General features: G+C 34.3%; 2 pseudogenes; both read right to left on the bottom strand.

Moving 5' to 3' along the window:
- The window catches only part of LOC145755960 (MFS-type efflux pump MSMEG_3705-like), a 46,158-nt pseudogene that overhangs the window by 13,438 nt on the left and 19,514 nt on the right, over positions 1-13,206 (bottom strand).
- Positions 8,647-10,040, bottom strand: LOC145755243 (palmitoyltransferase ZDHHC3 pseudogene; annotated as a pseudogene).

The raw sequence follows: 13,206 nt of genomic DNA, 5'->3' as shown, positions 1-13,206 counted from the left end.
TTATTTCTTGTATTTTGTTATCGTATAATATACATTTTTGTTGTTAAATGCCCTCGTGTTAGTACATTTTGTCATTTGGGGCCGGTATGTTATTTCCCCAGCTGCGGGAGATTTTTCACTCTCCATTGTAATTTATGACGCATATGTTGTTTAGTTCATCAAATATGTTTTTTATTTTCTTTATTGTTTGCGCTTTCTCCTATTTTTATTTTGCTTTAAATAACTGGCAATATAGCTTTTCGGTCGAATATCAGTCACTTCGGACCCCGGACACCTCGGGCAAGACACTTCGGCCCGAAGATTTTTTTTTTAAAACAGCGGGGAGTTCGCATTTTAAATACCGCAGAAAATTTTATTTTTGCGTACTTATATACAGTTTTTTAGTTTGTAAAATTAAAATGTTCTTGCACATTATTCTTTAAAAAAAATATTAATTTACTGTTTATTTTATTTTAAATACTGTCTAAAAAATGTATATAACTACGCGAAAATATAATTTTTCGCGGTAATTAAAATGCGAAATCCCCGCTGTTTTAAAAAAAATCTTCGGGCTAAAGTGTCTGGTTACCTTTTTGGTCAGTTCGCTGGACGTAAAAACTCATAAATAAGTAAGGTCGAAGTAAGGTTTTACATATAATTAGACTTTCGCTTCCATACTTAATTTGTTAATTATATACTTTGTAGTTTCTGTTTCGTATCATATAGTTTGTGTCGCATTTTTGTTTTAATTAAGTGTGACCTTCTTATCGATGCCCATCTTTACAGCGTACTCTATTGGGGTTTAATAATTGTTTAAGTCATAGTAGGAGTTTATTAGATCCTACATTATTCAAGATATAAACTGCAGTCAACTAATCAAAAATTTTGCGCCAGACTCATCTCGCGGTGCTTCGATTTTTAAAATTATTCCTCCTTTCTAGTTATATAGCCCATGAACCACCTCTGTTATCTACACTTCAAAAATAAAATATAATCTGACAAAAACCTGACCGGCCGGCAGCGTGGTGTAGTGATAAGAACTCTTGCTACACTACCATGAGGTCGTGGGATCAATCCCCACTGATCTCAAGCTGTAGCGCCCTTGAGTAAGGCGCTATAAACGGTATGAACTCCTGCTGTGCCAGCACTTAATCAGCAGCATAATTACCGGGCAATTATAGTCTCTATATATCCCAAACTGCCACAGGCAACTCGAGACTGGGTCGGAGTAACTGATGTTACTCTATGTTTAAGTCGCGCATTCGACCTTCCCACATCGAGGATAAAGATATATACAAAAAAAAAAAAACCTTACGTTAAAATAAAATTAAAATGTACGACCCTGCCCCACTGTTTAAAATAAGTTTTGTTTATAAATTCTGATATTTTTTCGTAAAGTTATTCTATATATATTTATTCTATATATATAAAGTTATTCTATATATATAAATTCTGATATTTTTTCGTAAAGTTATTCTATATATATAAATTCTGATATTTTTTCGTAAAGTTATTCTACAACTATCTTAACCACTTCAGCCTAGCAATCAAAATGCTATTTCAGCAAAAGAACACTCGTTTATAAATGCTGGTTTAAAACAGGTAGAAAAAGGCAATCTTTTTAGATTTAGGAGAATTAGTCACAAGTTTTTTTTAAATATATATCTTTATCCTCGATGTGGATGGTCGATTGCGCGAACTAAACATAGAGTTACCCAGTTTCGAGTTGCATTAAGCAGTTTGGGATAATATATATTATAATTGCCCGGTAGTTATGCTGCTGATTAAGTGCTGACTCAGCAGGAGTTTATACCGTTTATAGCACTTTACTCGAGGGCGCTACAGTATAAGAGCAGTGGGGATTGCACCCACGACATCATGGTGGTGCAGCAAGTGTTCTTACCACTACACCACGCTGGCAAATGTTTAATAATTAAAAATAATTATTCTTTTTTAAATTAATTAAAAACCAAAAAAAAACATTTAAAAAAATTGTCCTGTTGCTAGGACATCGAACAAAAATTAAAAGCAACAAAATGTAAAAAATTTAAAAACCAAACCAACTTTTAAACAACGAAATTTTAAGTTAATTTTATTACATTTTAAAGCAGTAAGTTATCCCATACCAAACAACTTGGTAGTTTACATTAAACTTAGTATTTTCAACATGGTGGTGTCAGCTAAATATGACGCAAAACCTGATGACGAATATTTATTTAAATTGTAAGCGAATATGTTATAAGGTTGTTGAACTTGGTTAATCATTTATAATATCGATAAATAGAACTCGTTGGTATCAGCTAGGACAAATATTGATGGCTGAATAACAGGAAGTTCTTTATAACACTTGATGTTTTTATAAGGTCAATATCAGCTGTGATTACAAAAATTCTGCAAAATATTTACGCAATGTTTTCGAAATTCTCAGTAAATTTGTGTTTACTGAATTGCAACATTTTGCAGACCTTGAACTAAAGTCAATATAATAAACATGTCAATCACTTGAAACTTTGGTTTAAAATTGTGTAAAACTTAAGGTAATGTTGCTAACAAATTTCCACTAAAATAAACGACAGTTTCATAAAATTAAAGCAATTAAATATCTATAACTATTTATTTTACATGTTTATAATTATTTAACAACCAATTACTAATTTTTAGGCCCTACAGTTACCCAGTCTCGAGTTGCATTTAGCAGTTTGGAATAATATAGAGATTATAATTGCCCGGTAATTATGCTGCTGATTAAGTGCTGACTCAGCAGGAGTTTATACCGTTTATAGCGCCTTACTCAAGGGTGCTACAGCATAAAAACAGTGGGGATCAAACCCACGACATCATGGTGGTGCAGCAAGTGTTCTTACCACTACACCACGCTGGCAAATGTTTAATAATTAACAATAATTATTCTTTTTTAAATTAATTAAAAACCAAAAAAAAAACATTTAAAAAAATTGTCCTGTTGCTAGGACATCGAACAAAAATTAAAAGCAACAAAATGTAAATAATTTAAAAACCAAACCAACTTTTAAACAACAAAATTTTCAAATTAATTTTATTACATTTTAAAGCAGTAAGTTATCCCATACCAAACAACTTGGTAGTTTACATTAAACTGAGTATTTTCAACATGGTGGTGTCAGCTAAATATGGCGCAAAACCTGATGACGAATATTTATTTATATTATAAGCGAATATGTTATAAGGTTGTTGAACTTGGTTAATCATTTATAATATCGATAAATAAAACTCGTTGGTATCAGCTAGGACAAATATTGATGGCTGAATAACAGGAAGTTATTTATAAAACTTGATGTTTTTATAAGGTCAATATCAGCTGTGATTACAAATATTCTTCAAAATATTTACGCAATGTTTGCGAAATTCTCAGTAAATTTGTGTTTACTGAATTGCAACATTTTGCAGACCTTGAACTAAAGTCAATATAATAAACATGTTGTTTACATGTTTATAATTATTTACTAACTTTAAGGCTTTACACGAATGCTACAAAATGCCAGCAGTGGGAATCAAACCCAGAATCTCAGGTCTTACACAAATGCTACAAAATGCCAGCAGTGGGAATTAAACCCAGGATCTCAGGCCTTACACGAATGTTACAAAATGCCAGCAGTGAGAATCAAACCCAGAATCTCGGGCCTTGCACAAATGCTACAAAATGCCAGCAGTAGGAATCAACCCCAGGATCTTAGGCCTTACACGAATGCTACAGAATTCCAGCAATGGGAATCAAACCCAGGATCTCAGGTCTTACACGAATGCTACAAAATGCCAGCAGTGGGAATCAAACCCAGGATCTCAGGCCTTACACAAATACTACAAAATGCCAGCAGTGGGAATCAAACCCAGGATCTCAGGCCTTACACAAATGCTACAAAATGCCAGCAGTAGGAATCAAACCCAGGATCTTAGGCCTTACACGAATGCTACAAAATGCCAGCAGTGGGAATCAAACCCAGGATCTCAGGCCTTACACGAATGCTACAAAATATCAGCAGTGGGAATCAAACCCAGAATCTCAGGTCTTACACGAATGCTACAAAATACCAGCAGTAGGAATCAAACCAAGGATCTCAGGTCTTACACGAATGCTACAAAATGCCAGCAGTGGGAATCAAACCCAGGATCTCAGGCCTTACACGAATGCTACAAAATACCAGCAGTGGGAATCAAACCCAGCCTTTTCAACCAAAAATCAATTTATAGAAATCATGTCTTTAACATTTAAATATTTTAATAATTGTAAAAGCATAGATGCATAAAAACAAAAAAACTTTCTACAGTATTTTAATAATTAGTGATGTGCCGATCGCCGTTTTTTTTCAGATCAGATCACGATCCGATAACGTGACCGAACAATCGGTAACTTTATCGTCACTAAATACAAAAAAATTGCCCCTGTATGTTAAACACTTCTACTTATTCACACGTTTAAATATTTAGCCGTAATATTCAGTATAATTTACAAGAACTAAAAACAATTTTACTAGCGCGGAAATAAAGCGCTGTAAAAGTTTATGGAAATCTATGTGGTTAAGGCATGTGCGTGTTTATTTGTGACGTAAAATTAAATGTGACGTAATTACCGATCTGCCGATTTTGGACCTTGATCGGGTGATCGCAAAATACCTTCAAAAATCGATGATTTACGATCACCATTTTGATCGGCACATCACTATTAATAATTTGCATTTTCGAAAAATAATCTTAAAAAATAGATGACATCAATTTTAAAGTTCTTGAAAATTTTAAAAGAAGTAACAAAAACAAAATATATTTCAGAAATATAAAACAATAATAATTTCTCATAAAATATGGAGTAATTATAAAGTAAGGGAATACAAAATCTTAAAAGTAATAAAAATTGTAAAATTAACATTATTTTAATTTCTGTTTAGTTAATATAAATTAGAAAATAAAAACAGCAAGAATGGCAACAAATAATTTAGGAACTAAAATAACTCACTAGTATAATATTAAAAATAACTTTAAAAAAATTTTGGCAAAAAATTATAAAAAAAATTTCACTAAAATATTGTCATGATAAAATTTTTTAAATTTATAAATGTTTAAAATAATTCAAAACTTTTTTTTTCAATTTAAAGTTTCGTTTTATTAACTATCGCTTCACTTTCTTCACAATTATTCGCTTCAATGCTCATGTGCGGTGAACCACGCAGAAGAGAAATTTGAGTCAACAAAAAGAAAAAAGAACCTGAAATTAGAAAAAAGTTTTCGTAAAACTAACTAAAAAAAGGGTTTAAAAATCAAACTATATAAACCAATAAAATATTATTCAAAAAAATTGGCTTAGCTGCATGAGGTCCTGGGTTCGATTCCCACTGCTCTCAAGCTGTAACGTTATTAAGTAAGGTGCTTAAACAGACAATTATAATCTATAATATCCCGAACTGCCACAACTCGAGACTGGGTCAGGGTAACAAATATACCTCCATGTTTAGGTCGTAAAGTCGATCTTTCCCACACCGAGGATAAACAGTTATAAAGAAAAAAAAAACTTACTAGCCAAGTAAAATCCTGGGTAAACGATGTACAGTGCTTCCCTGAAACCTAAAACTTTGATCATAGGTGGTACTATAAGAGGGGCATTCCCTCCAATATTATTGATCACAAAAATAAACATAGCGATCGCTGTCGCGCGTGACTGGGCAGGAAAGAACTCAACCAAAACAGTGAACAAAACTCCAAACCACATTTCCGCTGTGTTTTAAATAAAATTTGATTATAATAAAGTCATCTCGAAACTGGGTCGAGGTAACTGTTGTTACTCTTAAAAAAATATGAAACTATTTCCCGAATAAATAAGCTCAAAAGAGCGAAATGAAAGCATAAGGCGGAGAAAAGTAAAGCGTTCCCGCCGCTAGAGGGCAGGCTATTGCTTGACTAACGACCAAAACCCACAATCTTGTTCGTACACCTAAAAAAATTTGATTTAAAATTAAACCCCCCAAAAATGAAATATTTCTAAATACAAATCTACAAAATTTGTGTTATATTAATAACACTGCCAATTTATACATAATGGGACATTTATATTAAACCCCTTATACCCTATCCCTTCTCTGAAAATAAAACTGTTTTATTGTACTTATTTATCTTTAACGTGGGAAGGTCGAATGCACAACCTAAACATAGAGTAACATCAGTTACCCCGACCCGGTCTCAAGTTGACAGTTTGGGATGTTATAATTGCTCAATAATTAAGCTGCTGATTAAGTGCTGGCTCAGCAGAAGTTAATATCGTTTATAGCGCCTTACTTAAGGGATCTACAGCATGGAAGCAGTGGGGATCGAACAACGGAACTTATGTAGTAAAGACAAGGGTTTTGACCACTACACCATGCTGCCTACCTTCAATTTATGTCAAAATTTTCAGATAATGCCGTTTTCGAAAACTATTTTAGAAAAATGTCCATTCAGTAAAATCGATTTTTAATAATATGATCAAAATAAAGATTACCGTATTTAGAAGCGAGTAAATCGGACAAAATTCCACCAGTGATTATCCCAATCGTTCCACCAACGATGGAAGTTAAACTCATCCACAACCCCACCTCTGTGCCGGGGTAATATTGATCAAAATATAACTGACTGTTGTAAGACCAACAAAAACTTGCTGAAAATATTAAAATTTGATTTAGATTTTGTTCTCGATGTGGGAAGGTCGACTTCATGACCTGAACATAGATAAATATTTGTTACCCCGACCCAGTCTCGAGTTAACTTTAGCAGTTTGGGATATTATTATTATTTTTTTGTATATATCTTTATCCTCGATGTGGGAAAGTCGAATGCGCGACTTAAACATAGAGTAACACAAGCTACTCCGACCCAGTCTCGAGTTGCCTGTGGCAGTTTAGAATCTTACTGATTATAATTGCCCGATAAATAAGCTGCTGATTAAGTGCTAGCTCATCAGAAGTTTATAGCACTTTACTCAAAAGCACTACAGCACGAGAGCAGAAGGGATTGAACCCATGACCTCATGTAGTGACGACTTAAACATAGAGTAACATCAGTTACTCCAACCCAGTCTTGAGTTGCCTGTGGCAGTTTAAGAGCAGAAGGGATCGAACCCATGACCTCATGTAGTAAAGCCAAGTGATCTGTCCACTACAGTATGTAGGGTAAGGTTTAAAGTTTGATTCCCAGTACCGGCATGTTGAAGCACCGACTAAAGGTTTTAATCATAAATATAAAACTCACCAGAATGTCTGAATGAAGCCCCAACCAGTAACAATAAGATAGTTGGAGATTTGATAAATAATTTGAAAGTTGTCAAAATTGATTTCAACACCGACTGCTTTTCTAAATAATAAAATTTATAGCCAGGTTTATAAATAGCTTAGTTAAAAATATAGTTTGCAAAATAGGCCAAATAACTTTTAAACATTTCTCCAAAAAAATAAGAAATTTTACGGCAGACTTAAAAAACATAATTCTTATAATGAAAATGGCAGAATGGTGTAGTGGTAAGAACACTTGCTACACCACACATAAGGTCGTGGGTTCAATCCCCACTGCTCTCATGCTGTAGCACCCTTAAGTAAGGTGTTATAAACGGTGTGAACTCCTGCTGAGCCAACACTTAATCAGCAAATTAATTATCGGACAAATAATATCCAAAACTGCCAAAGTCAATTTGAGACCGGGTCAGGGTAACTAATGTTATTTTATGTTTAGGTCATGAGATCGATCGAATTACAGAAAACCGGTTCATTTATTAAACATTTTATCAAAAGTATTAAATACCAAAGTCTATCTCATATTTGTTATTCTCTTCAGCTTGTTCTATAATTTTACGTTCTGGTTCTTTGACAGAGAAATATAAAATAATCGCCATAATTATGCCTGGAGCTCCAGCTATAAAGTAACACCAACGCCAGCTCTAAGAAAAAATTAACAAAAGATTAGTTAAAAATAAAATAAATTTAAATTAATTTTGTTTTTTTGGGGGGTTGATTTGATAGAAAAACCTAAAAATAAATCGTTCAAAAAAAGGGTAGGCTACTACGTTATAAGAGAAGTGGGAATCGAACCCAGGTCCTCATGTAGTAAAGCCAAGTGTTCTGACTACTACACCGCACTGCTGGTCAAAAATATTTTCACCATTCCAAGAATGTTGGCGTCAGTCACATAATTTCCAACAGCAAATGCCAAACCATATCCAAAATAAATTCCAAAGTTGAAAAAACTCATCGCAAAAGCTCGAACTTTCTGTGAGAAAATGTCGGCCACCAAACTTGAGGTAAGAGGAGTACAGGCCGACTCTCTGAGAAAAAAGTTTTAGGTTTTTAAGAAAATTTATTATACATACAAAACATAAAAATATGATATTATTAAGGTTTGTTAAGACCCTAGCATAAGAGCAGTGGGAATTAAACACAGAACCTCATGTAGTGATGCCAAGTGCTCTTACTACTACACCATGCTTCACCCGCAAATTTAGTAATGACGCTAAGTGACGTTCTTGTTCGCTAATGACGTTTAAATAACGCGATTGTTAACTTAACGAGTTTTGTGATGCTGCCCCTTGTCAAAAACTGCCCAACTTTAAAGGGGGGTAATGTTTGATTATAAGCAAAACGGTGTTTTTAACGTAATGTCAGTTAATTGTTACTCAACTTACCATGGACAATGGTAGTCCATTCTTCTGATACAACGGCGACATATTTTGCAGTGGTGAGCTCTCGGGGGTCGGTAACTTTCGCACCGCTGGCACACAGTCCAATCCTGGCTGCTGCTAGACTAAAATATTAATTCCTCTTTAGTTTCATTGACTTTAAATAAAGAATTATAAGCAGAGCTGAATCTAGCCATAAGGGCAACATGAACAAAAATAAATTAATTTAATGCAGTTTTAATGCAGAATTTTCTTTCAAATAATAAAAAACTTTTGTAGTACTTAATTTTAGTGACGTCAATATTACAAAAAAACATAAAACGCATATGAACTTCTGATAAGCCAACACTTAATCAGCAGCTTAATTATCAAGAAATTATATTCTATAATATCCCAAACTACTAAAGTCAACTCGAGACCGGGTCACAGTAACAGTTGTTAATGTTTTGGCTGTAAAGTCGACTTTCCCACATCGAGGATAAAGATATATAAAATAATTAACGGTGAAGTTAATTTTATTGAATATTTTAAATTCGAAAAAATTTAACCTGATCTTTAGAGTTCATTCTGACATCAGAGAAATCGAGGCCTCTGATTGGTAGAGGAACAATGCCAGGATCAGAAAACACAGATCTACTATGGGCAAACAACAATGCTAAAACAACCATGTTGAACATTACAGCATGAAATGGGCCCCATAAACTAAAAAAGTAAGTTTTTTTATTATTACAGTAAATGGGACAACCTGTATAAACTTTATTTTTGAAATTTAAGTTGAACAACATCATTTTTTTGTTTTTTTATTTATCCTCGATGTGGGAATGTTGACTTCACAACCTAAACATAGAGTAACATCAGTTACTCCGACCAAGTCTCAAGTTGCATGTGGCAGTTTGGGATATTATAGATTATAATTGCTCGATAATTATGCTGCTGATTAAGTGCTAGCCCAGCAGGAGTTAACAAAAGATTAGTTAAAAATAAAATAAATTTAAATTAATTTTGTTTTTTTGGGGGGTTGATTTGATAGAAAAACCTAAAAATAAATCGTTCAAAAAAAGGGTAGGCTACTACGTTATAAGAGAAGTGGGAATTGAACCCAAGACTTCTTGTAGTAAAGTGTTGTACTTAAAATTAGGACGTTTTTCCATTTTTATAATAAAAGTATTTACACGATTCAAAAAATGACAAAAAAACTAAAACATAAATTATAATATTCATATTTTTAAAAATCCAATTTATTAATAAGCAATATAAACCAACCTTCCAGATAGTGATGTCATAACAATGTGTTGTATGATCACATAATCAGCATAAATCACTAAAAAGTACGTGAAAATAACACAAAAAATACCACATGGGTCTTTATGGAACACCATTACTTGAGTTTTCTGAAAAAATACAATTTTATTAAAAGTTTTACCCAATCAAGACCCCATTTTTTTGTATATATCTTTATCCTCAATGTGGTAAGGTCGAATGCGCGACTTAAACATAGAGTAACATCAGCTACTCCGACCCAGTCTCGAGTTGCCTGTTGCCTGTGACAGTTTGGGATATTATAGATTATATTTGCCCGACAAACTGCTGATTAAGTGATGGCTCAACAGAAGTTTATAGCAGCTTACTAAAGGATGCTACAGCATGAGATCAGTGGGAATTAAACCTAGGACTTCATGTTCTCTGCGCATATCGAGCATTAACATTTTTAAGACACCAATTAACAAGATTTTTTATTTAGTACTAAAATGAATGCGGAACAGACGGAATATACAAGGAAAGATAAGGGTAAGGTTATAGAAATTCCGCCCTTTCCGCATTCACAAACTTGGCGGACGACCCTAATAGAGCTCTGAGCTTTAAAGTGTTTATTTACTTTGCTACGTTAACAAATTTCTTTATTTCAGAATAAATTCTAAAAACTTGCAAAAAAATTATTAAAAATCGAGGATTTCGTTTACGGAAATAATTAACGGAAAGAAACGTGGAATCCCAGCGCTTCCAACCTTTTTAAAATCATTAACATAAAAAGTATCTGCTCATACTCTTTGAAAATTTAAAAAACGATGTTTTACCTAAATTTAGGTAGAGCTGACATTTAGGAAAGATATATAACATATTTAGAGCATGAGATTTTCTTAAAATAGCATTTCAAGGCACAAGATTTTAGTAAAAGGTTATTAAAAAGTTAACTCAGGACATGAGTTCTTTTTTCATAATGATGCACACTATAAGGCTAATAATAAAGATGCTACAACATGCCATCAGTGGGAATCAAACTAAGGACCTCACGTTTTTACCTTAGGATACTATTACATGCCATCAGTGGGAATCAAACTAAGGACCTCAGGTTCTTACTTAAAGATGCTACAACATGCCATCAGTGGGAATTAAACTAAGGACCTCAGGTTCTTACTTAAAGATGCTACAACATGCTATCAGTGTGGTTCAAACTAAGGACCTCAGGTCTTACTTAAAGATGCTACAACAAGCCATCAGTGGGAATTAAACTAAGGACCTCAGGTTCTTACTTAAAGATGCTACAACATGCTATCAGTGGGGTTCAAACTAAGGACCTCAGGTTCTACTTAAAGATACTATAACATGCCATCAGTGGGAATCAAACTAAGGACCTCAGGTTCTTACTTAAAGATACTACAACATGCTATCAGTGGGGTTCAAACTAAGGACCTCAGGTTCTACTTAAAGATGCTACAACATGCCATCAGTGGGAATTAAACTAAGGACCTCAGGTTCTACTTAAAGATCCTACAACATGCCATCAGTGGGAATTAAACTAAGGACCTAAAGTTCTTACTTAAAGATCCTACAACACGCCATCAGTGGGAATCAAACTAAGGACCTCAGGTTCTTTCTTAAAGATCCTACAACATGTCAGCAGTGGGAATCAAACTAAGAACCTCAGGTTTTTACTTAAAGATGCTACAACATGCTATCAGTGGGAATCAAACTAAGAACCTCAGGTTCTTACTTAAAGATGCTACAACATGCCATCAGTGAAAATCAAACTAAGAACCTCAGGTCTTACTTAAAGATCCTACAACATGCTATCAGTGGGAATTAAACTAAGGACCTCAGGTCTTACTCAAGGATACTACAACATGCCATCAGTGGGAATCAAACTAAGGACCTCAGGTTCTTACTTAAAGATCCTACAACATGCCATCAGTGGGAATCAAACTAAGGACCTCAGGTTCTTACTTAAAGATGCTACAACATGCCATCAGTGGGAATCAAACTAAGGACCCAGGTTCTTACTTAAAGATCCTACAACATGCCATTAGTGAAAATTAAACTAAGGACCTCAGGTTCTTACTTTAAGATCCTACAACATGCCATCAGTGAAAATCAAACTAAGGACCTTAGGTTCTTACTTAAAGATCCTACAACATGCCATCAGTGAAAATCAAACTAAGGACCTCAGGTTCTTACTTAAAGATCCTACAACACGCCATCAGTGGGAATCAAACTAAGAACCTCAGGTTCTTACTTAAAGATGCTACAACATGCCATCAGTGAAAATCAAACTAAGAACCTCAGGTTCTTACTTAAAGATGCTACAACATGCCATCAGTGAAAATCAAACTAAGAACCTCAGGTCTTACTTAAAGATCCTACAACATGCTATCAGTGGGAATTAAACTAAGGACCTCAGGTCTTACTCAAGGATACTACAACATGCCATCAGTGGGAATCAAACTAAGGACCTCAGGTTCTTACTTAAAGATCCTACAACATGCCATCAGTGAAAATCAAACTAAGGACCTCAGGTTCTACTTAAATATTATACAACATGCCATCAGTGGGAATCAAACTAAGGACCTCAGGTTCTTACTTAAAGATCCTACAACATGCCATCAGTGGGAATCAAACTAAGGACCTCAGGTTCTACTTAAATATTATACAACATGCCATCAGTGGGAATCAAACTAAGGACCTCAGGTTCTACTTAAATATTATACAACATGCCATCAGTGGGAATCAAACTAAGGACCTCAGGTTCTTACTTAAAGATCCTACAACATGCCATCAGTGGGAATTAAACTAAGGACCTCAGGTTCTACTTAAATATTATACAACATGCCATCAGTGGGAATCAAACTAAGGACCTCAGGTTCTTACTTAAAGATGCTACAACATGCCATCAGTGGGAATCAAACTAAGGACTTCAGGTCTTACTCAAGGATACTACAACATGCCATCAGTGGGAATCAAACTAATGACCTCAGGTTCTTACTTAAAGATCCTACAACATGCCATCAGTGGGAATTAAACTAAGGACCTCAGGTTCTACTTAAATATTATACAACATGCCATCAGTGGGAATCAAACTAAGGACCTCAGGTTCTTACTTAAAGATGCTACAACATGCCATCAGTGGGAATCAAACTAAGGACTTCAGGTCTTACTCAAGGATACTACAACATGCCATCAGTGAAAATCAAACTAAGGACCTCAGGTTCTACTTAAAGATCCTACAACATGCCATCAGTGAAAATCAAACTAAGGACCTCAGGTTCTTACTTAAAGATCCTACAACA

Source organism: Corella eumyota, chromosome 6 (assembly GCF_963082875.1).
Source record: "Corella eumyota chromosome 6, kaCorEumy4.1, whole genome shotgun sequence".
NCBI classification, from domain to species: domain Eukaryota; kingdom Metazoa; phylum Chordata; class Ascidiacea; order Phlebobranchia; family Corellidae; genus Corella; species Corella eumyota.
Note: the sequence above shows the minus strand (reverse complement) of the source record. Positions and strands in the feature narration are given on the sequence as shown.